Source organism: Sapajus apella, unplaced genomic scaffold (genome assembly GCF_009761245.1).
Source record: "Sapajus apella isolate SASKATOON/1434 unplaced genomic scaffold, GSC_monkey_1.0 scaffold81, whole genome shotgun sequence".
In the NCBI taxonomy this organism is placed as follows: domain Eukaryota; kingdom Metazoa; phylum Chordata; class Mammalia; order Primates; family Cebidae; genus Sapajus; species Sapajus apella.
This window is the reverse complement of record NW_022437021.1, coordinates 389,379-414,591: the sequence shown is the minus strand read 5'-3', so window position 1 is coordinate 414,591 and position 25,213 is coordinate 389,379. Positions and strand designations below refer to the sequence as shown.

At 38.7% G+C, this 25,213-nt stretch overlaps 1 long non-coding RNA gene across 1 annotated transcript; it reads left to right on the top strand.

The window, feature by feature from the left end:
• The first annotated feature begins 6,912 nt into the window (after positions 1-6,912).
• Positions 6,913-17,655, top strand: LOC116533250. Its single transcript, XR_004261173.1, has 5 exons — positions 6,913-8,483; positions 9,108-9,195; positions 11,317-11,601; positions 14,063-14,220; positions 16,766-17,655. It is a non-coding gene; the product is annotated as an uncharacterized LOC116533250 (long non-coding RNA).
• The last annotated feature ends 7,558 nt before the right edge of the window (positions 17,656-25,213 follow it).

Here is a 25,213-nt window from a genome sequence, read left to right as displayed (position 1 = left end):
TCATTTCTCTATTTATTTCACTTTCAGGGTTTTTCTTCAGGGGACTAAAGGAAGAATGCAGTTTTACTTCAGTTGTATTACATTCAGAAATCCCAAACAATGTTGGCTCCTGCCTCACTACTTCTTTAGTTTCTCTGGAAGGAACAAAGGTGGCAAAGTTCTAGCGAGAGGGTTGCTTTCAGTATTATTTTCAGGCAGTCTGGAAAAGGAAAAGATGAGAAACCTCCAAGAAATTGAGCTTCTTAATTCTTTTTTCTTCCTTTTAGTGCTACCTGCCTGAGTTTGCAACTGTGATTTCCACAGCTCAGTAGGAAGACCACCACCATACCATCCTACCCTTGATTCTTTCTTGGAATTTTCAAGTCCATGGGATTTTGGATTGTTCTTCTTGCAGAGTAACCAGAAATCCTAACCACACCCATCAGGAAAGGAGCTCATTTCCTCCAGTGCTGCATATTAATAGAGAAGCAGGACCTATGTGATACAGACCTTGGAAAGGCCTTCCTTGGCTTGGAAATCCTTTATTGTAAGTGGGTTCAGGACACTTTTATTATCTCCCCATTCTGACAGTGACCAACAGCAATAAGCATGACCCGATGGGACTTTCCTCAGAGCACACCATTCTTGATATAACAAAGCCCTAGCCACAAAAATATACCAGTTTTTTAATCTTCCCCACACCAGTTAGGTGGTTTATATCAAATAATATACCAGTTATTAGAGCAAATAATATACCAATTTTTGAATCTTCCCCCACACCAGTTAGGTGGCTGGTGGACTGTTCAGTCTAAATCCTTCCACTCCTAGCAATGACACTGTAGCCCCAGGGGAGAATCCTTGTACAACTGCATAATCAATCCCTTGCAGCCCTCCTTAAGACACAGCCACCAGAAGAAATTCTTGGAGCCTATACTCTGCTATTTTCCTATGAGGCCATTTTTCCTTGACATGCCAGTATTTCCCAAAGTGACATGAGTGTGTAGGGAAATATTCTCCCCTGACAACATCACACCCTATTATTAGGCCACAGAACAGTGCTGCCTTGTAACTTGGTTTTTTATTAGCCCTACTATTTTTCCAGCCCTATCTCCTAGGACACTTGCCTTGGTCCAAAGCGGGAGGGGTCAGAAGCAATAAGGGTGTCAGCTCCCTTTGATGCATTTGTTTTAGACATTTCTCTCCAGGATGAGTTACTTCCTCATTTAGAACATTGTAGCAAGGCTTGAGGGTGATCCTTAGGTCCTAGCAAGTTAAGGCTGGGAGGCTGAGGATCAGCTAGGTAGCTCTACCCAGCCATTTCTCCTTCCCATGAGGGTGTTTTTGGTCTTAGGAAGACTACTCATGGGAATATAGACAGTCACATGCCGCATAACAATGTTTTCGTCAACAGCAGGCTGCATATGTGATAGTGGTCCCATACGACTATAATGGAGCTGAAGAATTCTTATCGCCTAGAGACCTGGTAGCTGTCGTAATGTCTCAGCACAATGCATTACATGCATGTTTGTGGTGATGCTGGTGTAAACAAAGCTACTGTGCTGCCAGTCATAGCATATGCAATTATGTACAGTACATAATACTTGATAATGATAATAAATGACTATGCTATTGGTTAATATATTTACCACACTGCCCTTTTTATTGTTACTCTAGAGCGTACTCCTTCTACTTATTAAGAAATAAATCAATAGTAAAATAGCCTCAGGCAGGCCCTTCAGGAGGTATTCCAGAAGAAGGTATTGTTATCTTAGGGAATGACAGCTACATGCGTGTTATTGGCCCTGAATTCCTTCCAGTGGGACAAGGTGTGGAGGTAGAAGACAGTGATATTTATAATCCTGACTCTGTGTAGACCTAGGCTAATATGTGTGTGTGGGTGTATGTTTGTGAGTCTTAGTTTTCAACAAAAAAATTTGAAAATTAAAAAAAATATGTTTAAAAATAAAAAAGTTTATGGAATAAGGATATAAACAAAAAAAATTTTTGTGCAGTTGTACAGTGTTTTAATCTGTGTTTCAAAAGCTTAAAAAATTTTAAAGTTTATAAAGTAAAACATTACAGTAAGCTAAGGCTGATTTATTATTGAAGAAAGAAAATGTTATAAATAAATTTAGCTTAGCCTAAGTGTACAATATTTATAAAGTCTATAGTAGTATAATGTCCTAGGCCTTCAATTCAGTCACCACTTGCTCATTGACTCACCCAGAGCAACTTCTTGGCCTGCAAGCTCCGATCATAGTAAGTACCCATTTTTATCTTTTGTACCATATTTTTCCTGTACCTTTTCTATGTTTGGATACACAAATATTTTTCAATGTTTTTCTACATTGTAAGTATTTGTGTGTTAATTACAATTACTTACAGTATTCAGTACAGTAGCATGCTGTACAGGTTTGTAGGCTAGGAGCAATAGACTGTATACCATGTAGCCCAGGTGTATAGTTGGCTACACCATCTATGTGTAAGTACATTCTGTGATATTTGCATAGCAATGATCTCACCAAAGGATGCCTTTCTCAGAGCATATCCTGGTCCATAAACAACATTTGGTTATATCTGAATCTGTGGTAGGCATACAGCTCAGATCTTCATCCTGCTGTTTCCTTCATTCTACACCCCACCTGACCATTTACAACAAAAATAATAACTTTATTGATTCATTCAACAAATACTTATTGAGTGCTTAGTATGTGGCAGCCACTGTTCTAGGTGCTTGGGCTGTGTTAGAGAGCCAAACAGATTAAAAATCTTTGCCCTCATAGAGCTTCATCCTAGTGAGACAAACAAGAAAAAAAAAAGCAAAGTAAATGATGTAGTAGTTTAGAATGCATAGACCTGTTTGAGGGGGAACAGGATTAAGGGCAGGTGTGGGGAGCTGGGTGCAATTTAAATAGAATGGTCAGAGTAAACTTCTCAGTAAACTTACTGAGAGGGTGGCATTCCGGAAGCACTAGAAGGAAGTGAGTGAGTTAGCCTGTGGAAGGAGAGCAAAATACTTAAGGAGGCATGTTCTATAAATGGCAATGAGAACAAAATGTATGGAGTAGAGTGAGAAAGTAAGAGTGGGGAAGGCAAAGGAGGAATGGGAGCCAGATTAGATGGCGCCTTGGAAGTCATTACCAGCCCAGGGCATATGTTGTTTGCAAAATACATTCCCATCCTTTAATTGTCTCAACCTTGTAAAATGAGTTCCATAGTAGAAATAATGGACTCATAGATGATTCAGAACTCTTTTTCAGCCAATAGTGTCAATGAAAGCTGTGTCCAAACAGTGATGTATAAATAATGCTCATAATGGTAATTTGACATTTATCTCTTTTTCCATTTTACCCCTCCTTTCAGAACCCTAAATGACCCACTGGCAGAATGTCCACCCGATAGAGCTAATGTTTCACTCTAGCTCTAGAGAATTGGCTTCAATTCTGAAGCCATGCCTAGATGAAATTTCATGGGACAATTTTGATTGTCTAAAAAATAAAGTTTTACATGTGTAGCCTTTCAGTTTGCTACAGAAGAATAATGCCTCCAGAGAAACAGAAGGCCCTAGTTAGGAGTAGCCATTAACAGCTCTTGACAACTTGGAGAAGCCGAGGAGAAATAAAGCCAGAGCCTACAGCCAATCCTTCCTCAAGTACTATCAGCATTTCCCTTAAATATATCCCCAGTCTAACTGCTTTGCCCCCCTGCCCCCAACACTACTAATCAAGCCTTCAGTTCTCACCTTGACTACTACCACAGCCTCCTAATCGGCATCGAAACATACTCCTCTCACTCCCTCCTACGGATGAGCTGAGCATGGCAGTGGAAAGATAGGCAGCAGCCAGATGTTCTTGAGTATCCTTGAAAGCCACCTGAGAAATCTGTACTTTTTTCTAAATGGGGTGAGAAAGTGCTGTAATGCTGTGATCTGGGAAATAACGTGATCTAAGTTTTTTGAGTTTTTCTTTAAAGCCCTCTGGTTGCTGCTTGGCGAGTTGAACATAGTAAGAAGCAAAGCAAGAAGATCAGTTAGGAAACTGTTGTGGCAGTAGAGGTGAACAAAAACTTTGAGGCTTTCTCCCTTTTCCTTGAAAACTCAAAGCTCCTTTTCTACCTGAAGAACTTTGATATTAATCTAACCTTGGTCTTGAACACTGATCATCAAATGCTTGTCTCCCTGTATTTATTCTAGTCTTGATCTAAATACCACTTGGGTGGAGGCTTTGTTCAGCTACTCTATCAGAGACAACCCCCATCTTTACCAGTTTCTGTCCTGATTTTTTCTCTGATCATTTATTATTTCCTTATATTACATATCTCTCTTTTGTTGTTTAGTCTGTCTCTTTCACAAGAATTTACATTGTATTGGAGCAAAAACCTGTTCTGGTGTCTTTGTAGTTGTGGCTCTAGCACCAGGAACTATGCCTGGCATAGAGTAAACATAATAAGGCCTCAATAAATATTTTTTGCCTTATATGGTTATCTGTTTATAGCATGGTCTACAACAATTTAAATGGTACCAAGTTCAATTTCTTAGAAAACTACTTCAAACTATGCTACAAAGCTTCAGTAATCAAAACAGCAACTGGTACCAAAACAGAGATATAAATCAATGAAACAGAACAGAGGCCACAGAAAATGCCACACATCTACAACCATCTGATTTTTGACAAACCTGTGACAAAAATAAGCAATGGGGAAAGGATTCCCTATTCAATAAATGGGGTTGGGAAAACTGGCTAGCCCTATGCAGAAAGCTGAAACTGGATTCTTTCCTTAAACTTTTTTCAAATATTAAATCCAGATGGATTAAAGATTTAAACATAAGACCTAACACCATAAAAACCCTAGAAGAAAACCTAGGCAATACCATTCAGGACATAGGCATGGGCAAGGACTTCGTGACTAAAACACCAAAAGCGATGGCAACAAAAGCTAACATTGACAAACAGGATCTAATTAAACGTAAGAGCATCTGCGGAGCAAAAGAAACAATCATTAGAGTGAAACTGCAACCAACAGAATGGGAAAAAAATTTTGCAATCTGCCCATCTGACAAAGGGCCAATATCCAGAATCTACAAAGAACTTGAACTAATTTACAAGAAAAAGCAAACAATCCCATCAAAAAGTGGGCAAAGGATATGAACGGATACTTCTCAAAAGAGGACATTTATGCAGCAAACAAACATATGAAAAAAAGGTCATCATCACTGGTCATTAAAGAAATGCAAATCAAAACCACATTGAGATACCATCTCATGCCAGTTAGAATGCAATCATCTCTACTAAAAAAAATACAAAAATTAGCTGGGTGTGGTGGCGTGCGCCTCTAGTACCAGCTACTCGAGAGGCTGAGGCCGGAGAACTGCTTGAACCCGGGAGGCAGAGGTTGCAATGAGCCGAGATCGTGCCACTGCACTCCAGCCTGGTGCCTGATGACAGAGTGAGACTCTGTCTCAAAAAAAAAAAAAAAAAAAAAATCAGGAGACAGATGCTAGAGAGGATGTGGAGAAATAGGAACTCTTTAGCAATATTGGTGGGTATGTAAGTTACTTCAACCATTGTGAAAGACAGTGTGGCCATTCCTCAAGAATCTAGAAATAGATATACCATTTGACCCAGCAATCCCATTACTGGGTATAAACCCAAAGGATTATAAATCATTCTATCATAAAGACACATACACGTATGTTTATTGTGGCACTGTTCACAATAGCAAAGACTTGGAACCAACCGAAATGCCCATCAATGATAGACTGGACAAGGAAAATGTGGCACATATACACCACGGAATACTATGCAGTCATAAAAAAGGATGAGTTCATGTCCTTGTAGGGACATGGATAAAGCTGGAAGCCATCATTTTCAACAAACTGACACAAGAACAGAAAACCAAACACTGCATGTTCTCACTTATAAGTGGGTGTTGAGCAATGAGAACATGTGGACACAGGGAGGGGAACATCACACATTGGGGCTGGTTGAGGGGTAGAGGGCTAGGGGAAGGATAGCAGTGGGTGGGGGCATAGGGGAGGGCTAGCATTAGGAGAAATACCTAATGTAGATGATGGGGTAATAGATGCAGCAAACCACCATGGCATGTGTATACCTATGTAACAAACCTGAATGTTCTGCACATGTACACCAGAACTTAAAGTATATTGAGAAAACATTCATATTTCCAGAAAAAGGAGACAATGTATTAGATGCACTGAATATATCTCACAAAGGTCTAATATCCAGTCTACAAGGAACTCAAGTACATTTGCAAGAAAAGAACAACCCCAGTAAAAAGTGAGAAAAAGACATGAACCGATGCTTCTCAAAAGAAGACATTCATGCAGCCAACAAATGTATGAAAAAAAAGATCAACATCATTGATGATTAGAGAAATGCAAATTAAAACCACAATGATATACCATTTCATGCCAGTCAGAATGGCAATTATTAAAAAATCGAGAAACAACAGATGCTGACAAGGTTGCAGAGAAAAAGAAACAATTTTACACTGTTGGTGGGAATGTAAATTAGTTCGACCATTGTGGAAGACAGTGTGGTGATTCCTCAAAGATCTAGAGGCAGTCATACAATTTGACTCAGAAATCCCATTACTGGGTATATACCCAAAGGAATATAAATCATTCTATTACGAAGATACGTGGACACATATGTTCATTGCAGCACTATTCACAATAGCAAAGACAGGGAGTCAACCCATATGCCCATCAGGGATAGATTGAATAAGGAAAATGTGGTACATATATACTATGGAATACTATGCAGCCATAGAAAGGAATGAGATCATGTCCTTTGCAGAAACATTGATAGAGCTGGAAGCCATTATCCTCAGCAAACTAACACAGGAACAGAAAACCAAACAATGCATGTTCTCACTTCAACTGCAAGATCAGCGATGAGAACACATGGACACATCATGGGGAACAACACACACTGGGGACTGTCAGAGGGGCAGGGGAAGGGAAAGCATCAGGAATAATAGTGAATGGATGCTGGACTTCATATCTAGGTGATGGATTTTCTGTGCAACAAACCGCCATGGCACATGTTTACCTCTGTGACAAACCTGCACATCCTACAGATGGTACCCTGGGACTTAAAAGTTGAAAGAAAAAATTTAAAAATTAAAAATAAAAGCACCAAATATTCCTGGTACATAATATAATCACTAATTTTACTGAAGTTTCACTATATCCTAGGCAGTATTATGAGTTTTCTTACCTGAATCCATCAGTAACCCTAAGAAGTAGATATTACTATCCTGATTTTACAAGCAGGGAAATTGAAACTTGAATACCTACCCACTGCAAACTCTTAGGAACACTTGAAATTTCATTGCCTTCTAACTTTGAGAAGCCCTTGAAAAGGTGGTTTTAGCCTTGAGAGAGAAAAAGTTGCTGATAGGCTTATTTAAAAGCCAAGAAGTTGTTATAGTTTTAAAGCCTAAATTGGACTTAGTGTCAGCTGATCCAGTGACCTTCCCTTTTTTATCCTAGGTAATCCGGTAATCTCCCATTGATGAGCAAAGCATGTGTACTCTATTAAATACTGGGTGCAGTTTAGGTAACGCTGCCTCCAGCCTCAGGTGCCCAGCAGGAAGTCGTAATTGACGATACAGAGCTGAGTAGGGCAGCATGGTCGCATCCTGGGTCACCTTCCCCATCCATCCCTCCCCATGGAGCTTGCTGCACTCATTTACTGCTCAGCTCCTCTTTGACCAATGGCTGATGACCTGGACTGGACATTGCCAGGTCCAATTCTGTTCCTTACACAGACGATTGCTGTGGTGAGTCATAAACACCTCACTGAATCTCACCTGAAAAGTTAGATGGAATGCCCTCTTCATTCTTGACTCCCAGGATGTGCTAATGCCCCACAAATATGTGGTGTTCCTCAAAGGAAGGACATGTATATAGTTCAAAGTGATACTGTGTTCCAAACTCAAAATTTAAAAAGGCACTGTGAGAAGTAAATATTTGCAGAGAAGCTATATCCCTAACAAAATAATCAAAATGTGATAAATTTAATTTTCATTGAAAATATTTTATGTTTCCAAGCATAGAGACAAGAAAAATGGCCTTCCTGAAATACCGAGTATATATAGTTATATTTTAGACTTTTCACAGTTGGAATTTGGTGTTTACGTTTATCTTTTTAAATATCAATGAAAAAGTTTATATTTGTGTCTAGTGCCATGATAACATTAGCATGTCCCCTTTTTTATGAGTTAGAGAGATAAGATGATTTACCACTTCTTATCTTTAGGGCTTATTTTCTAAAGATTTTATCAAGAAGAAGTTACTTTTTATAAATATTTGGCATATCTTTTATTTTTGCTCTTCTTTCATTTAGGAAAAATCAAAACAACAATGGATTTTTTCCTGAGATGCACATTGACTTGTAGGAAGGCTGTCTGAGAAGCAATTTGTCTGCAAGCAGAGATTGTGGTCTGTGCAGAAAAATGTACCAAGATCTCTTTCCAGGGTAAGCTATGAAGGATATGTGGGCCTACTCCTGCATAGTCTAATGGGCACAAGGCTTTCTTTTACGTCAGAGCCTGAGGCTGTTTACAGATAAACACAGACCAAAGTGACATTCTACCCAAGACAGCACTGTGAGGGAAACGACGGAATCTGTCCGTTAATGACCTATCTGAAATAATACACCACCCTTGATTCAGGGGCAGAATTTCCAATGATGCAATGCCGATTTGGGTGGGCCAGCACTGAGTACTATGACAAAAGCCCTTCACAATGGTTTCCCAAGAATAGGAGCCAGAAATACTAAAACAAAGTCATACTTTCACAGAGCAGCAAGAGAAAGGACTTCCAGTGATGAGCCCCTATGGAAAAATCTGCCCTGGCTTCATGGCCCCAAGCACAGCCCGGGAACCATTAAGGAGAGGCTCTGGCAGATCTCAACTGACACATAGGCAAATGGCAGGAGGCAAGGGAAGGAAGCTGGGCCCCACCCCAAGTCAGACTTCAGAGATGCAAGATCATTACACACATATGCATGCACACACAGACATTCACTGTCTTAGGAGGCACATTTTACATTTTAATGATAAGCAAACCTTGTAACAGTAAATTGCTCCTCTTCTTCTAGAGATGGGAAAGATGAAAACTCTTTGGAAGGAACAAAGAAGAATAGAGACCTGGATTCCCAGGTCTGAGAGTGCTCTGTGAATGATCAGGTGATGACCACAGCCAGCTTTTGGTTTCACTGTATTCGATGTGCTTCAAGAAGCTCTGAGTGTGTTACCTAACCTGCCTCTACAGTAACAAAAATTACCCCTTCTCTACCCTACACTCATCCCCACACACCGCCACCATCCCCTCAGCATCAGTTATCCTAGGTGGTCTCCTGTAACTCTCCGTCTGCTCAGTCACCTGTGGCTTCATTACCCTTGCCCTTCACGTGGGTGGTTTTCTATTTAACAGGGCTCTTTCCCTGAATGCCCTTATGACTAGATCTTTCCTATCAACCAATAGGAACTAAAATATCACCTCCTAATAGAGACCCTCCCTGGCCGCACTGTCTAAAGTATTGCTTGCCTCTCTTTTGTACTCTGTAAATTTTTTTATTTCCCTCATTGCCCTTTTCCTAATCTGTAACTCTTTTTAATTGTTTAATGTCTCTCTGAACACAAGGTTTCCCTCATCTGAACACAAGCTTTTTTAGGTTAGGAACCTTATCTTCTTTATTACTATCCCCCACTTAGCTCAATGATCAGTATGTAGAAGGTAGTTGACAAATATTGTTGAATGAATAAAAAACTTAGCTGAAGTTCAACTTTTCCATTTCAGTCCACAGTGATCTCTGCCTCTCTGGCTTGATAGAGCTCTTGAAGTAAGTTCTGCGTTCACATTTCACAACACTTCATTGTGTAGTCCTGATGCCTTCAGTCAGGTCATGCTATCTTACCTCATTTATATGCTACTAAAATTAGGGGTCACATTTTCTACTCATTGTTTTATCCAAATTCTCAGCATGGATCTGGGTTCACTTGTCTTGAAGCCAATGTAACAGAAACATTAGCTCTGGGGAGAAGAGTCATTTCCTCAGAGTCGTCTTTTCCCCATAAGCCCTCTATAAAGCTATAGACCAACTGTCAAGATACTGTTCTTAAAATGTGACATGAAATCCTGGGTTTTGGTTTCTGAGTGTTGGGAGCAGATTTGCTTGTAGAAGTCTTGAACTTCATATAAACGTCATTCATTTCAGGCATACTGTCAGAAATCTAAACAGCTCTAAATTAGGAGCTTATTATAAGTTATTACAGATTTCCTCCTGTTGCTTCCAGATTATTTGTTTAAAAGGATCTGGTAAATACCAGATCTTTAGTATGATGACTAATGTCCTGCCAAAATAACGGAGACAAAAACCCTTTCAAAGTTATTCTGGAAATGCAGGTGGCTCTGTCCAGCAGTACAAATCTACCCTCATCCCCGCCATTACCCCTCTTAGACAGTTTGTTACTTCTAAGCCTTGGAAAGAGCTCTTTTAAGATTGAGACTTACTTTGAAAATTCCTTAGACTAAGAAGACAAAGATTGTTGTCTTGCTAAAATTTGCTCCATGTTGTCAATCTTTTGTGGTTAGCAAAATGACCCCCAAATGCCAGAATTTAGATGAACAATTCAGGCATTGAAGTTCAAAATAGATGCTTAATTCTTCAAGATAGGAACTCTTACCACCTGTCAGATGCTTGGAATGGGATGAGGCAGAAAATAGACAGCAATGTACAGAATGCAAACACACACACACACACACACACACACACACACACACACAAAACAAAAACAAAATTAATTTCACTGAACATGGACTTCAGATTTCCATTTCACCCAAAATGGACACTCACAGTTTTGACTCAATTTTAATTAGCAGAAAAATAGTGAAAGAAAAAGAAAGAAGCATTAGTTTTTTTTTTTTAAAGAAAGAGCCTTAATTATGCAAAATGTCTTAATGTTTTGATTCTAATGAACATTTTCCAGACTTAAGCTACTTCTATTTGTAGTGTGCTCTCTGGATGATGTTCCCTCCCTCCACATACACACCACCACCACGTCTCCAGAGATCAAATTAATATGTCCCTGTACAAGGAACTCCGATCAATACCTAAGCTACTTTTGCTCTGGAGATTCCCTCAAGGAATCTCAATTGAACTTAATTTTGAAAACATTTACAAGATCTCATATCCACACAAGACAAAGCAGTGTATTGAGTGGTTATATAATACAATGAAATAATTTTTAAATTTACTGTTTTGAGCATCATTATCTTCTGAATTGTGTCTCCCTCCTCCCTCAAAGTCATATGTTGAAGCCTTAAACCCGAATGTGACTGTATTTGGAGATAGGGTCTATAAGAAGATAATAAAGGTTAAGAGGATAGAGCCTTTATCCAATGGTACTGGTGTCTTTCTAAGAAGAAGAAAAGATACTGGAGAGCTCTCTCTCTCTCTCTCCAGGCACACAGAGAGGAAAGGCCATGTGAGAACACAAGAAGAAGACAGCTGTCTTCAGGCTAGAAGAAGAAGCCTCGCCAGAAACCCACCCCAACAGCACCTTGATCTTGGACTTCTAGTCTCCAGAATGGTGAGAAAATTACATTCTGTTGTTTAGGCCACCCAGTCTGTGATATTCTGTTATTATCATAGACCATGCAGATTGATCAAGCACTTACTATAGTTAGCTGATCCCCAAGTGCTTCGTATACATTATCTCATTTAATCTTCACAACAACCCTATGAGGTAGACACTATTGTTATTCCCATTTTTAAATATGAGTAAACTGAGGCTTAGAAAGGATGAACAACTTTCCCAGAGTCACACACAGTGTCAGAGCTCTCTCATTCCAGATGGATACTATATTAAGTAAATTAAAATAAGTCAAAATATCTTTAAAGATATGTCAAGCCTTAAAATTTTGTTGTGGCTGGTATGTGTCATTTATTCTTCCTATTCACATTTCTGATTTTTTTTTGTCAGTGGTACCAAATTAAACCTAACTTGAGTTAATCCCAATCTAAATTAACTGATGTAATGAAACCATAATGCTCACATTTAATCAATACACACCAGGGAATGGTTACATTATCATTTTTCTCATACTATTTGCCTTTAAAGGCTGGTATAATCTGTTCTTGAATATAAAGTTGTAGGTGGATTTGAATCTTTTTATTAAGCAATGCTGTCAAGTACTGTAGTTGAAGCTGCAAATCGTGGCTCATCTGGTGGGAAACGTACTCTGGATTCTAAAAAGCCTGCTCCTTTCTCAATGCATATAATTTAAAGGGAGGAACAAGACAATCAAGAAAAGTGTCTTGAAATGTCTATTTTTATTTAGTGTACCATTTATTTGCCAAGAGTACTAATGGGGCATGGAGATTGTATTTATGGAGAGCCTATGGAAAATAGAAATGTCGAGGATGGAAATCCATTGCCAGGACACTGAAATGTTGGCAAACACAGACTTGGAGCTAAACAAATAATGGTTTCTTTCACAGTACTGCCACTTGCTTCTGGTGCAGTCTAGACAAGTTACTCAACCCTACTCTATCTCATATTTGTCATTTACAAAATAGGAATAACATATCAATCTCCAAAGGTTATGAAAATTAAATAAAATTATGTCTGTAGAAAGCTCAGCATTTTGCCTGGTGTATTAGTCATGGATCTTCAGAGAAATAGAATCAATAAGATATATATAAAGAGAGAGGGAGACAGAAATATTTATTATGCAGCATTGGCTCACATGACTGTGGAGGCTGGGAAGTCCTATCTGCCATCTGCAAGCTGGAGACCCAGGAAAGCAGGTGGTGGTGGTTGTGGTGTAATTCAGTCTGAGTCTGAAGGACCAGGTACCAGGGGAGCCTATGGTATCAGTCTCAGTCCAAGAGGAGGAGCAACTCAAACAGTAAGGCAGGGTGGAAAGGGGCACATTCCTCCCTTTTCCACTTTTTGTTCTATTCCAATCCTCAATACATTGGATGATGTCCACCTACATGGGTGAGGACAGTCTACTATACTGAGTCCATTGATTCAAATACTAATCTTATCCAGAAACACCCCCCAACCCCGACACATTCAGAAATAATGTTTCATCTGGTTACTTTGTGTCTCATTCATATCGACACATGTTCAATTTATTAGCCATTGTTATTGACATCTTCCACAGAGGTGAGTTTTTCTTCCATAACATATTTGTCTAGCCATTCAACATCCTGGCAACACTCCTTTTTGACTTGTTGGTATCATCAAAGCAAACCCTTAAGGCACATTCAAGGTACCTTCCAGCCCTTAGAAGGCATAATATGAAAGAGGAAAAAACAGAGCTAAAAGTAGAAAACAAATCATTTTTCAAAATGAATAATTGTTATTTTCCAGCTCCCAAGAGACTTTCCAACAATAAACAGCAAAAAGTAGGAGATGATGCTTTACTAAGAAACAGCTATTTATGAAAGATTTTAAATGATACACAACAAACACCACTGAGCCCACCAGCAAACATAGACAGGGATACAAGCCAGTGTGGAGTTGGCAGCAATGCCCTAGGAATTCCACAGAATCACTGGAGTGAGTTTGAATCCCAGTTACATAGATCTAGGCATTAAATTCGCACCAGCTAAAGCTAAGAAAAGTCAGACTTAAACAACAGAAATTGATCAAGCAGCAAACACATGCAAACCATGACCCTCAGTGTGGCTTCTATTGTTCATTAAAGCCCAGATTGCTCTGACATCAGATCATTGCCTTGATGATCTCAGTAGGAAAGGACAGGACAAGTTAAAATCTCTAAAGGATAAAATCGGAAAAGCCTAACTATGACTCAGGCTATCAGGCAGTGACAGTTAACAGTTCCCAAAGCTGTTTCCTGTTTATGGCACAAAGTTGGGCAAAATAAGCTGTTCAGCCAGGACTATAATTTCTAAGCCCCGCTACCTTACCAATGCTGTAAGCCTGAGTTCTAGCCAGTAGGATAGGAGAAGTGATGGGTGCCACATCCAGACTCAGCTCATAGAACTTCCCAAACTTTCTCCACTACACTCTCCTTCAGCCACCAAACAGAAATAATCACAGCGACCTTGGAAGCTAAGTGCTGAAGACTGCAGAGCCACTGTCAGCCTGGGTCCCTGAGATAATCATCATAGTGACCTTGGAAGCTAAATGATGAAGACTGCACAGACTCCATCAGCCTGGATCCCTGAATAACTGGTACGTCCTCTCCTTCCCACTCCCCCTTAAATGACTCAAGATATTTTATAGGCAAGAAATAAATTTATATTGTGTTTAAGGCCTTATGCATTTTAGCACCTACTTAGAACAGTTAGCATTGCCCTAACTAATACAACTAGCATTATCCTAACTAGTAAAGTTATAAATATTCATCACATGAATATTGCTAGAGAAAGAGGGCATAGGAGCTTGAAGCATGCTTTCTGTTCTGTTTTATTTTTCTACTTTTTCCTACTCTGATGTGTACTGGGCATATATCAGGAATGGTTTTTGAGTACAGAGTAAATGACTACCTGACTTGACTGACCCATGACAAATAACCTAACTTCTTTTTGCCTTGGGTACCCAAAGCCACAATTAACATGACAATGTTTGACACTTTATCGAAAGGTAATGAGGATTAATAAAATATCTGACATGCCATTCTAAGTTCCTTTGGGTAAGAAATACAATAAATTAAGTACAAAATAAGTACAATCAGTATAGTAAATTAAGCACAAATTAAGTACAGGATAAATACAATGTGTACCCATTAAACACAAATCAGTTTATATAAAATGTAAAGTTATCTAGAATCCATAATCCCAAATCACTACAATAACATATACAAGTGAGAGTGAGTAGTATTATCTAGTATATTAATCAGGTAAAATTAACTTCATTCCTCCTTAAGAGATGCCTTAATGATTAATAACTAACAAGAGTCACTAACTGATTACTCACAAATATTTTCTTTGATAGAAATGTGAACCTCTGGCTTTAGTGTTAGCTGGACATATATAAATTGATGTGATCCTTCTGTTAAAGGTGGTGGCACCTAACAAGTACTGTTATGGGTGTTAGTTTGAGATGGACAGGAAATTCAGTCTCCTGATATATTTTAAAAGACTCACCTAGAAGGAGGTACCACGGATAAGGTCTCCAGCTTTTTGTACTGATTTTGAAAATGAAAAATATATTTCTAAACACACTTTTTTCTTTATATTTTTTTAAGCTATGGGGTCTCACTATGTCACCCAGACTGAGTGCAGTGGCTGTTCACAGGCATAATTCCATAACTGATTAGCATGGGAATTTGACCTGCTCTGTTTCCAATCTGGAGTGCTTCACCCCTCCTTAGGAAACTTATAGTCCCCTGCTCCAGGAAGGTCATCGTATTGATGCCATGCTTAGTGTGAATACCCTACTGGCATAGTACAGTACAGCCTGGAACTCCTGGGCTCAAACACCACTCTCTCTGCAGCCACCAGAGTGGCTAGGACTACAGGCATGTGCCACTACACCCAGCGGAACATAGTTTTAACTAATTTCATTTTACATTAGTATCTCTTAAGGGTGAACTTACATTATATTTGATCCAGGTCCCATAAAGGAAGACAAACATGTAATGGCTGTCTGAAGGGTTATGTTATCCAGAATTGGTGGGTGAATTATTTTTCACCTGATGATCTGGACTGAAGGAAATGCCCAACACTGGAACTTTGATTAAGTTTAACAACATGTCATTCGAGATGCGTCCCTTCTACGTCTACAATCTCTTCACATTACTATGATTCATTCATTCACAAAATACTTACTGAGCACCCGGGCTAGAAGCTGGAGATTCAAAAATGCCTAAGATACAGTCCTTGTTTTCACACAGCCACAACCTAATTAAAAAAAAATAAAAAACACAATATATATTATATGGCTGTATTAGATATTTAAATGCATTCCAAGCTCTACCTTTGTGTTGTAGACTATTAACAGAATAGGAACTAAAAAGATATACTCCATGTTTCACCATCTATGCTGCAAATATGATCTAAGGTGCTAAGGTTTATGAGTTCACCTCAACTATTTATTGTTCTATTTCAACCTAGCCAGTCAGTATAACACCATAGGCTTTTTTTTTATTTTTGTGATGCAGAAATTTTAGATGCCCAAATTAAGAGGCTTCCATCTTGAATGCCATCTTGACCAAAGTTCTTGCCATTCTCATAAACAAAAAAAGGCTTATTCCATGATTTTTAGCCTTTGATTTGCCCACTCTACTACAGTGTTAGAAGCCCAATGTCTCCTTCTAGTTTTCTTTTACATATTCCTGCTTGGGCCAGAAAACGTTATTGGGGACATAGAGGTGATGCAGTAAGTGGTACCCGTTTGGCCAGGAAAACTTTGGAACAAAAATCTTGTAGTAGAACCTTCTTTGGATGACACCTGTGCCCCCAGGGAAAATGGGGTATTATTATGAGCAGAAAAAATGCCATCCGACCACTTGGGAGTAATTGTTACCAAGCAAGTGATCGTGTAATACACATCAATTGTGGATTGTAAGGGCAAGATTCCAAACTATGATACAAGCCCACTTGTCTGCCCAAAGTTAATGGGGTAATATCCTTCCTTACTCCAGCTCAGAGTCAAATTAACTTCATAAACTCTGAGCATAGGTTCTGTCTTTTGTCTATAGAAACTAAGATTTAATATTCTGAAGGGGACCAGATGATTCAGAGTTTCATGCAGTGTTTGTCTCTCTTTTTAACAGACTGCAAACACATCCCCCTTTCCAAGATGCCCTGAAAAAAGACCCAGAGAGGTGAAATTATTTGCTGACAGCTTTTTTACTTTGGTTTGGGAAATCTGTCAGAGATTGTATTAAGAGAATACCTAGACTGGTTACAGCTCTGCTTCACAGGACTACTGTGCAGCATCCAGTTTAAATCATCAGACTCCATGAGGCCAGCCAGGGTTCCACTGTTTTTTGCTGAAGCTCTCTCTACAAACTGCCAAAATGGCTTCCAATACTGTAACAGGAATGCCCTTTAAATGAGTTTGGTCTTATAGGGTAGGGAGGAAGAAGAATCCATCATGTATCAAAGGAGTGAATTGATTGACTGGATTTTTACTTTTCAATTAATCGTTTTGGCAGCCTGAAAGAGAGAGTCAGAAGATCTATCCCCAGTTGAATGCTATTGTTGTCAGAGTGAAATGTGCCACTTTCAATGACTGCTATGCCATATTCAACATATGGTTGCTTGGAAGCACAATGATTATTTCCTGGGAGAAGCAATTTTCAACTACTACTTTTGTATGATATTTACATAATATCCCTTGTTCTGTGAAGATACTGACTGAGACAACAGTGGCACTCCAGGGTAAGTCTTAGACAGAAGCAGCTCCAGAGAAGCAGATGCACTGACAGATTGCCACTGCCCTGGGATTCAGAACTGTTCCATGCTTATCTTCTCAGATCACTGCCTTCATGTTTACTGGTGAAAGCATCTGCTGTTGAAAAATGCCAAGTGAGCAGCCCAAAGTTGCGGGAAACTTTTACCTATTTCACACACATATCAAACACACTTCTAGGCCAGGCTCTCACAACTGCAATCCTAACACTTTGGAAGGCCAAAGTGGGAAGTTTCCTTGAGCCCAAGAGAACCCTGTCTCTACAAAAAATAAAAAATATAATATCTTGGCATGGCAGCTTGCGCTTGTACCCCTAGCTACTCAGGAGGCTGAGGTGGAAGGATGGCTTGAGCCTAGGAGGTTGAGGCAGCAGTGAGCCATAATTATGCACTGCACTCCAGCCTGGTCGACAGAGCAAGACCTTGTCTAAGAAATAAAATAGATAAAATAAACACTTCTAGTATGAGATATGTTAGCACTGTAACATGAAATATAAATCAAAAGTTAGCCTAAGGAACCACACACTTGAGCTGGTATTGGTGCCAGATTTGCCATCCACAGATGGTAAATACCAGATTTTGATATTATAAGAAAATCTGCTAAATCGGTGTGTGCCATTCTCCCCACTAGAGAGCTCAGAGGCTAGTCATGAAGGCAGACATGTAGTACACACATGATTTTGCCACTGTCTGCTAAAGGTTAGTAATGCCACCTGGGCATGGTGAACTTGTTTGAGGACCCTTTCATTTTGGCTGCACATCCTTGAGGATCTTTCTAAACAGCCTTAAACTCAGGAGCAATAATTAGTCAATCCAGGGTGAAATTCAATTTTAATGATGTCTGCATAACTCTATAAACTTACTTTTAAAATACTGACTCATATACCTGCAATTAAAGAAGCTTATTGTATGTAAAATATGCCTCATAAACATTAACAATAATGTTTGTAATAAGCAATAAATATTGTTAAGTAAACAAAATATAAATAAATAGCCAATGTAATATCTTCAGCTATTTTGACAACTGGTTTGAATTAACTTCATGCCCAGCCCATAATATATTCATGTTATGAATATATATGTCATTAATGTGGCCTCTCAATGTCCCAATTTGTCATAAGAAATGATTTGCCAAAATCCAATTTGAGCCAGCACGGTGGCTCACACCTGTAATCCCAGCACTTTGAAAGGCTGAGGCAGTCAGATCACCTGAGGCCAGGAGATCGAGACTAGCCTGACCAACATGGTGAAACCCCGTCTCTCCTAAAAATACAAAAATTAGCCTGGCATGGTGGTGGATGATTGCAATCCCAGCTACTCAGGAGGCTGAGGCAGGATAATTGCTTGAACCTGGGAGGTGGAGTTTGCAGTGAGCCAAGATCACTGCACTGCACTCTAGCCTTGGTGACAGAGCCAGACTCCATCTCAAAAAAACAAAAAACAAAAAATCGTATTTGGTTTACGTATAATTAACTATTTTTAAATCAAGATAAACATTTGTTTGCTCTTATCTCCAACTAAACACAGAACGTATTTTAAAACCAAAAATACATTTTAGATCTATACATATATCAATAAAGATGAGTAATTCCTGATCAATTATTGGGAAAGAATAAAAATGAGAATAACTTTATAAATGATCACAGAGAGAATGTCATAACCATTCCCTTAAGAATAATTGTCTGATATTCTGATAACATTATATACACAAGTTTCTCTCATAAGAATATAGTACTTAATTCTTTAATAATTAAATTGTTCATATGTTATATGGCTATTTTTCTATCGTTGGGTGCCTTACATAGAGTGGGGGGAAAAAGCCTTGATTCATTTTAGCATAACTACAAAATTTTTCACTGAAAGATAAATACCCTTTCTTTAATGAAACTTCTATTTTCACTGGTTTGAAATAATGACCATAAAACTTTAAATAGTGGGATACCTTACAAAAGCCAGTTATCATTTATGCAAGCTCTGTGATCCTTGCCAGTTTATCTAAAACTGGTTCAGACTCAAAAGTAACTTCCCATAGAAAATTGCTTCTTTTCTTGAGGTTTAGAGAATGAATCCACTCTTAAATACTATTTAATCTGTAATGTAAGGAAGCCACTCTATTTCTAGGGAATTAAAGGGAGACAAATGGTGAACATCTAGAACCCTCCATTTGTATCTAATTATTCTTTTTATTATAATAAAAGTTTGAGAGAAATGCTTTCAAAGGCTTGAGATGACAAAATCATTTATTCCTATGATTTGCTATTGTTCTTATATAGAGTTAATTTTATGCACAATGGTCCTATAATTATTCTGAGAGGGGAGGATAACTGCTAATTTCTATAACTTCCAATTATTATTTGATCCTCACAGTAATTCTTTAAGCCATGTATTTTATTATTATCAATTATTAGAGACAGAGTCTCTCTCTGTCACCCAGGCTGGAGTGCAGTGGTGTGATCATAGCTCCACTGTAACCTTTACCTCCTGGGTACAAATTACCCTCCTGCCTCAGCCTTCCAAGTAGGTAGCACTACAGACATGTGCCACTATACCCAGCTAAATTTTTTTCCTAAAGACAGAATCTCACTATGTTGGTCAGACCTGGTCCTGAACTCCTTGGCCTCAAGCAATCCTCCTTTCTTGGCCTACTAAAGTGGTGGGATTACAGGTGTGAGCCATCCCACCTGACCCTAATTAAGCAGAGTGTACTATTACATTCTTTCAATAGTTTGAGAAACTGAATCTTAATGAGGTTAAATATTTTGACCAAATTTATTAGGCTAGTGAGTAGCAGGGACAGAATTCAAACACAGGACTGATTCTAAAGTCAGAGATAACTGCTTGCCAGTCGAGTAAGAAAAGCTGAAAACCAAAGAATTGGACACAAGACTCTGGTCTGGGGGAGGCTTTCAAAAGGACAGAATCAGACCAACCCTGAGTTTGTGTTGACGCTGAAGAATTGAGTTACCCTTAGGCCTACATGTAAATATTATGCTGGAAGATACTGGCTCATGGGAAAAGCTGCCCCAAGGACTTACTGGAAGGAGTACTCTCCAGGGAGAAGATGTGGATTTCAGTCTAAGAGGGCCCAGGACAGAATCTAGTTACGGCTAATAAAAGTTGTCACCTGTCGCTTATTATGGCAAATTATAAATTGACGGTAGCTGAAGTGAGTTACTTTAATAAGACCATTATAATGCTTACAGATGGTCAGTTGCCTCACTGATCATCTCAAGTGCAAAGAGTGGCTCATACCATTTGGAAAGGACAAAGACCAAGCTGAACAGTAAGTTTTGCTGGAAACTCCCTAAACATTTTCTAGGAGCGCTTTCTTCCTGCTGGCAGAAGAAAACAAATCTACTTGGTTATTATAAGATGTTTCATTTTCTTTCTTCTTTTTACCCTCAAAGAAAAATATGCTTTCCTGAGAAATCTGAAATTATAAGGTGCTCTTTTAGATATAGCCACATAATTTACACTTCTGGCAAAGATTCTCCCCGCAGTCACTTGGGATGCATTCTCATTCAGCACACTGGCACTTTTGTGTACTTCTGATAAAGGTCTTATTCACTGGGATGGCCATGGTAACCCACTATTCTTCGATTGTCCCAACCGGACTATTTGTTGAGTGGTTTGAATTGCTGAGTAATTGGATGACCCTGTTCCCCACAAAGCCCGTTAGGTGGAGTGAAGTACAGATGAGTCCATTTAAGGGCTCATTCAGCTCTGGCAAGGCTGGAGCTGGGTAGCTCTCCTTGCCTTGGCTAGGACCTCCAAAGCTTTCTGTTACCACGTTGAAACTTGGCCAATCTTGTCAGCTCAGTGACAATGAAAAAAAAATGAAACTTGGTTAATAGGATTACATGATTTGGGGAGTAGAGTGTTGTTACAGATGATTTATTTTGAAAGCTGATTTTGCTCTAGTGAAAACAAGCTCAACCCATTACACCAGAGACTGTGGTGCCAAACACAATCATTTCCAGTTTGAAAGATGTGATGGCTTTTTAATGTGGAAATTTCACAAGGTTACAAAAAGGAAAAAAAATTAAACTCCCTTCATATAACAAAGTCACTTTGGAATATGGGTTGCAATGCCCTGACAGTGTCCAGACACCCTTACCACCCCTTACCACATCACAAGTCAGAAAGGTGGATCAGTTTGATTTACACCATTTCTCAATTGTGTTGCTCTCATGCCTTTGAAATAGCCTAATAGTTTTTCACCAAAATAAATAGTAATATATTTTCAATACTGTAAGGATGCAGGGTCAGACAAGGACAGGAGAGAAAGAGGAGACATGTAGGTAAAGAAAGCTTGGCAGCTCTGTGCCTGCATATGTGTGTATGTGTATGTGTTTGAATTGTTCCCCACCAAAATAACCTCATTTGCTTTCTAGGTTTGACTAGACCAGTAGCCTGTTCTTTAGTCGGTTCCAGTTTAAACAACCTGGGTTCACTAGGTTCTGTACCACCTTATTCCTCCCCAGTACCATACCTTTAAGAGATTTTAATTTAATAGAAGACTCACCAAAACAATTTTTAAAGTGATCATAGGATATGGCTGAGATTATCAAAATGATGACAGTTAGGTTTTGATTCTGCCATGTTTCATCAGATCTTAAAACTCTTTGCTAATCTGTAATCCAGAGTGAAATTCTTAGAAAAGAGTCAGTGAGACAGTGTTTCTACTGGTAAAAATCACCAAGTTGAGAAAGATCAAAAATTTAAACTGTTTTGAAGAGAATTGGATACTTTTCATGTGGAATTAATTTCTGCATCCTTAAATTAGGGCCTCATCCCTAGCTGTGGATGATGATGCTTGGGGGTGGAGGGGGAAATACAGCAATGACAGTGTAGCAGCATTTTTCAGAACCTGGGATGTAAATGACACATACACCATGAAACCTTTTTGTCCTTCCAGTGATTGGTTGTTATTATTATTATTTTTTTTGCCTGTGCGTTTTGAATACATGTCATCCTGTTCTTTTGTGACTGACAGGAAGAAAGCAGGTGAAGAAACTATGATTGCAGGGCTCCTTGCAGAAGCTTGGCTGACGAAATTATTATTGCATCTGCTGGACCCAGCACAAAAGGACACAAGTCCAAGTAAAATTAAAGGAACCAGGAAACTGGAAAGGAAAAGTGCTTGCCTTTCGTTAAGGTGAAATTTAAGGAAAATAAGTTGGGAGTCAGAAAAGTAAGCAAAACTGATTAGAACACATAGTTTTCAGTTTAAGCCATTAACTCCTGGGTGTTCATACTTACTCCACCATTCACTGAGCACTAAGACCAACCCAGAACACCTAGATCACCCAACTCCATGTAGTGAGTATAAATTTTCTTTCACTTTCATTTTTAGATTCTTCCTTTTCTGTTCATTGTCACTTTAGTTATTATATTGGAATATTGAGCATGATTATTTTACTTCTTAGCATCGATTCATAGGAGATGGGCACTATAAAATAGAATTTAGGATTATATGGATCGATGTCACTGTTGCTTAGAGAAAAGATAGCATTTATTGAGTGGCTACATTGTTCCAAATATTTCACATAATTATTTAATCCTCACAAAAACTTGAGACATACATTATTATCACACTTTGTGTTGGAAGGAAACTGAGATGCAGAAATTTTAATAGCCCACGGATTCATCTGATTCAAAGCCTCTGCTCATCCCACTAGGCCATTCTGCCTCCCAACTTCACTTGAAGTAGCAAAATCCTGTTGATTCTCCTAGCTGAGGGCTGGGCTTATTTAATGATATGAGCCTAGTCATTTTGCCTTTTAAGATCTCAGAGCCCTTGATTATGTGACTTTGGGAGAAGAGTTTGGAGATCTTTAGACAAAAGGAAAGTGAAACATTACATTCAGTAGTCAGCTAGGTAATGGTAAACTGCTATTGGCTATGTAGGTTTGTCCAGCAAGTAAGGCTTTGAGACCAATAATAATAAAAATATCATCTTATATTTACATTATGTGCAGAGGTCTTTGTGCTCTTTCATATATATCTTCACATTTAATCCTCCAGTAACCTTATAACTAATCAAGACAGAGATTATTATCCCATTTGATAGAAGAAGAAACTATGAGTTACAGAGGTTAAGCAATTTGTCTGTGATCACATGGATAAGCAAAAAAGAATCTAAACCCAGTTCCACTTTTCCATCTCTTAAGCCAGTTCTCATTCCTCTATGGTAGAATGTGAGCTTCATGTCCAACTTAGCACTGGTGTCTGAAGGAAACTTGGCCATCTCTATCATCCTTCCATTGTGCTGCTTCTCATACTATATTTAAGTTATTGGGTCACTCACCTTCATATCCATCAACTTTGAGCTCCTTGAAATGAGGAACTTTTTTCTTTCTTATTGAAAAAAAAAAACATTTTATTTAAATTTCTAAATTGACCAGAGTGCAAATTCTTAAATCCTACCTTCAAAACTGACAATTGCCAACATTTTGATATTTTTTTTCTGTCTTTCTTCTCTGTATTCTTAGTACCTAGCATAATGCCTGACATAGAGTGGATATCTAATGAATGTTGGTTACATTTAACTGTGGGATCCATAATTATAGGAATGAATTAGAAAATTAGTCACCTAATATGGAAATAGTATTTGGTATTTATTTTATTCCTAAAGTTGTCATGTCTGAGATGTTTCTGAAACATTTATTTATATTTTATTATTTTCTGGGAAGATGACAATGGTAATCATAAGAAGGTTTTGGAAAATGATATCTCTTACTATGTGTTTCTTTAAAGGTGAACTATAGATGCCCCATGACAATATCCCCACAATGAATGCCATACTAGGTATGGATTGATGGTTTCTTCAGTTGTTCTTTTTTTTAAATGATTCCTTCTTGAATTTCAGTGGTTGCTAAGACTGCACATCTACACAGGAATAGAAAACTACATGAAACCAGACCCTAAGCTCAGAGGGCAAGCATACACACTGCACCAGAATTCATGCTATTCCAATCCAAATGCACTAAATCCTTCTGCAATGTGTGGTCAAGGAGTTAAGTTCTAAAGGAAAATGCAAACAGCCTAAAGTGGAAACCATACATATCTGTTTCAGTCTCTAAGCCTATGACAGAACTCTGTGGAGAAAGGTGGCAGCAAAACATCTTAATGTTTTCTGAATACTTCACCCAGTAATGATAGTTTCACCAAGTGCTTCGAAGGAACTATACTGTAAGGGCCAAAGTTTGGGTTTGGAAAAGAGAGGAAGCAAACTGACTCTGCGGTTTGTTATGAGATCCTGGGAGGAGCTTTGCGTGTTACAAAGAATCTTTCCTCTTCTAACTATCCAGCCTCCTCCTACTCCTTCATAAGTTTCCTTCTTTTTTCATAGAAGCTTGGCAGGCTGGTTAAGAAAGGATAACTGGAGAAAATGACCCCTCAGCTCAGGTCTCCTTTGGCCTGTGACTATGGGCCCAATAGTAGATTGTGAGACTAGAAGGTCTCTTTCATTGAGTCTGTCTTACTGAGAGGAAAAACTGCTTTGTGTGATGACTTTATGGCAAATGCTGGCAACAGCTTTGCCCTGCATACTGAAAGAGAGACATTTCTGACCGCAGCTCATGAACCACACTTATTTACTCTGGCACATGCCCACTATTTGTTCATAGGCTTTCTGTCTCTACTAAATGCGTTCCAATTTTGGAGGCTAAATCATTGCCAGTAGTTTCCAGGACATTCCGCTAGGCTAAGCAAAATTGCCCGAAGCGGTAGTCAGAAACCACTGGAGTAGTATTGTAAATACAGACTATTTGCAGAAAATGAAATATACCGAACATCTTATCTTT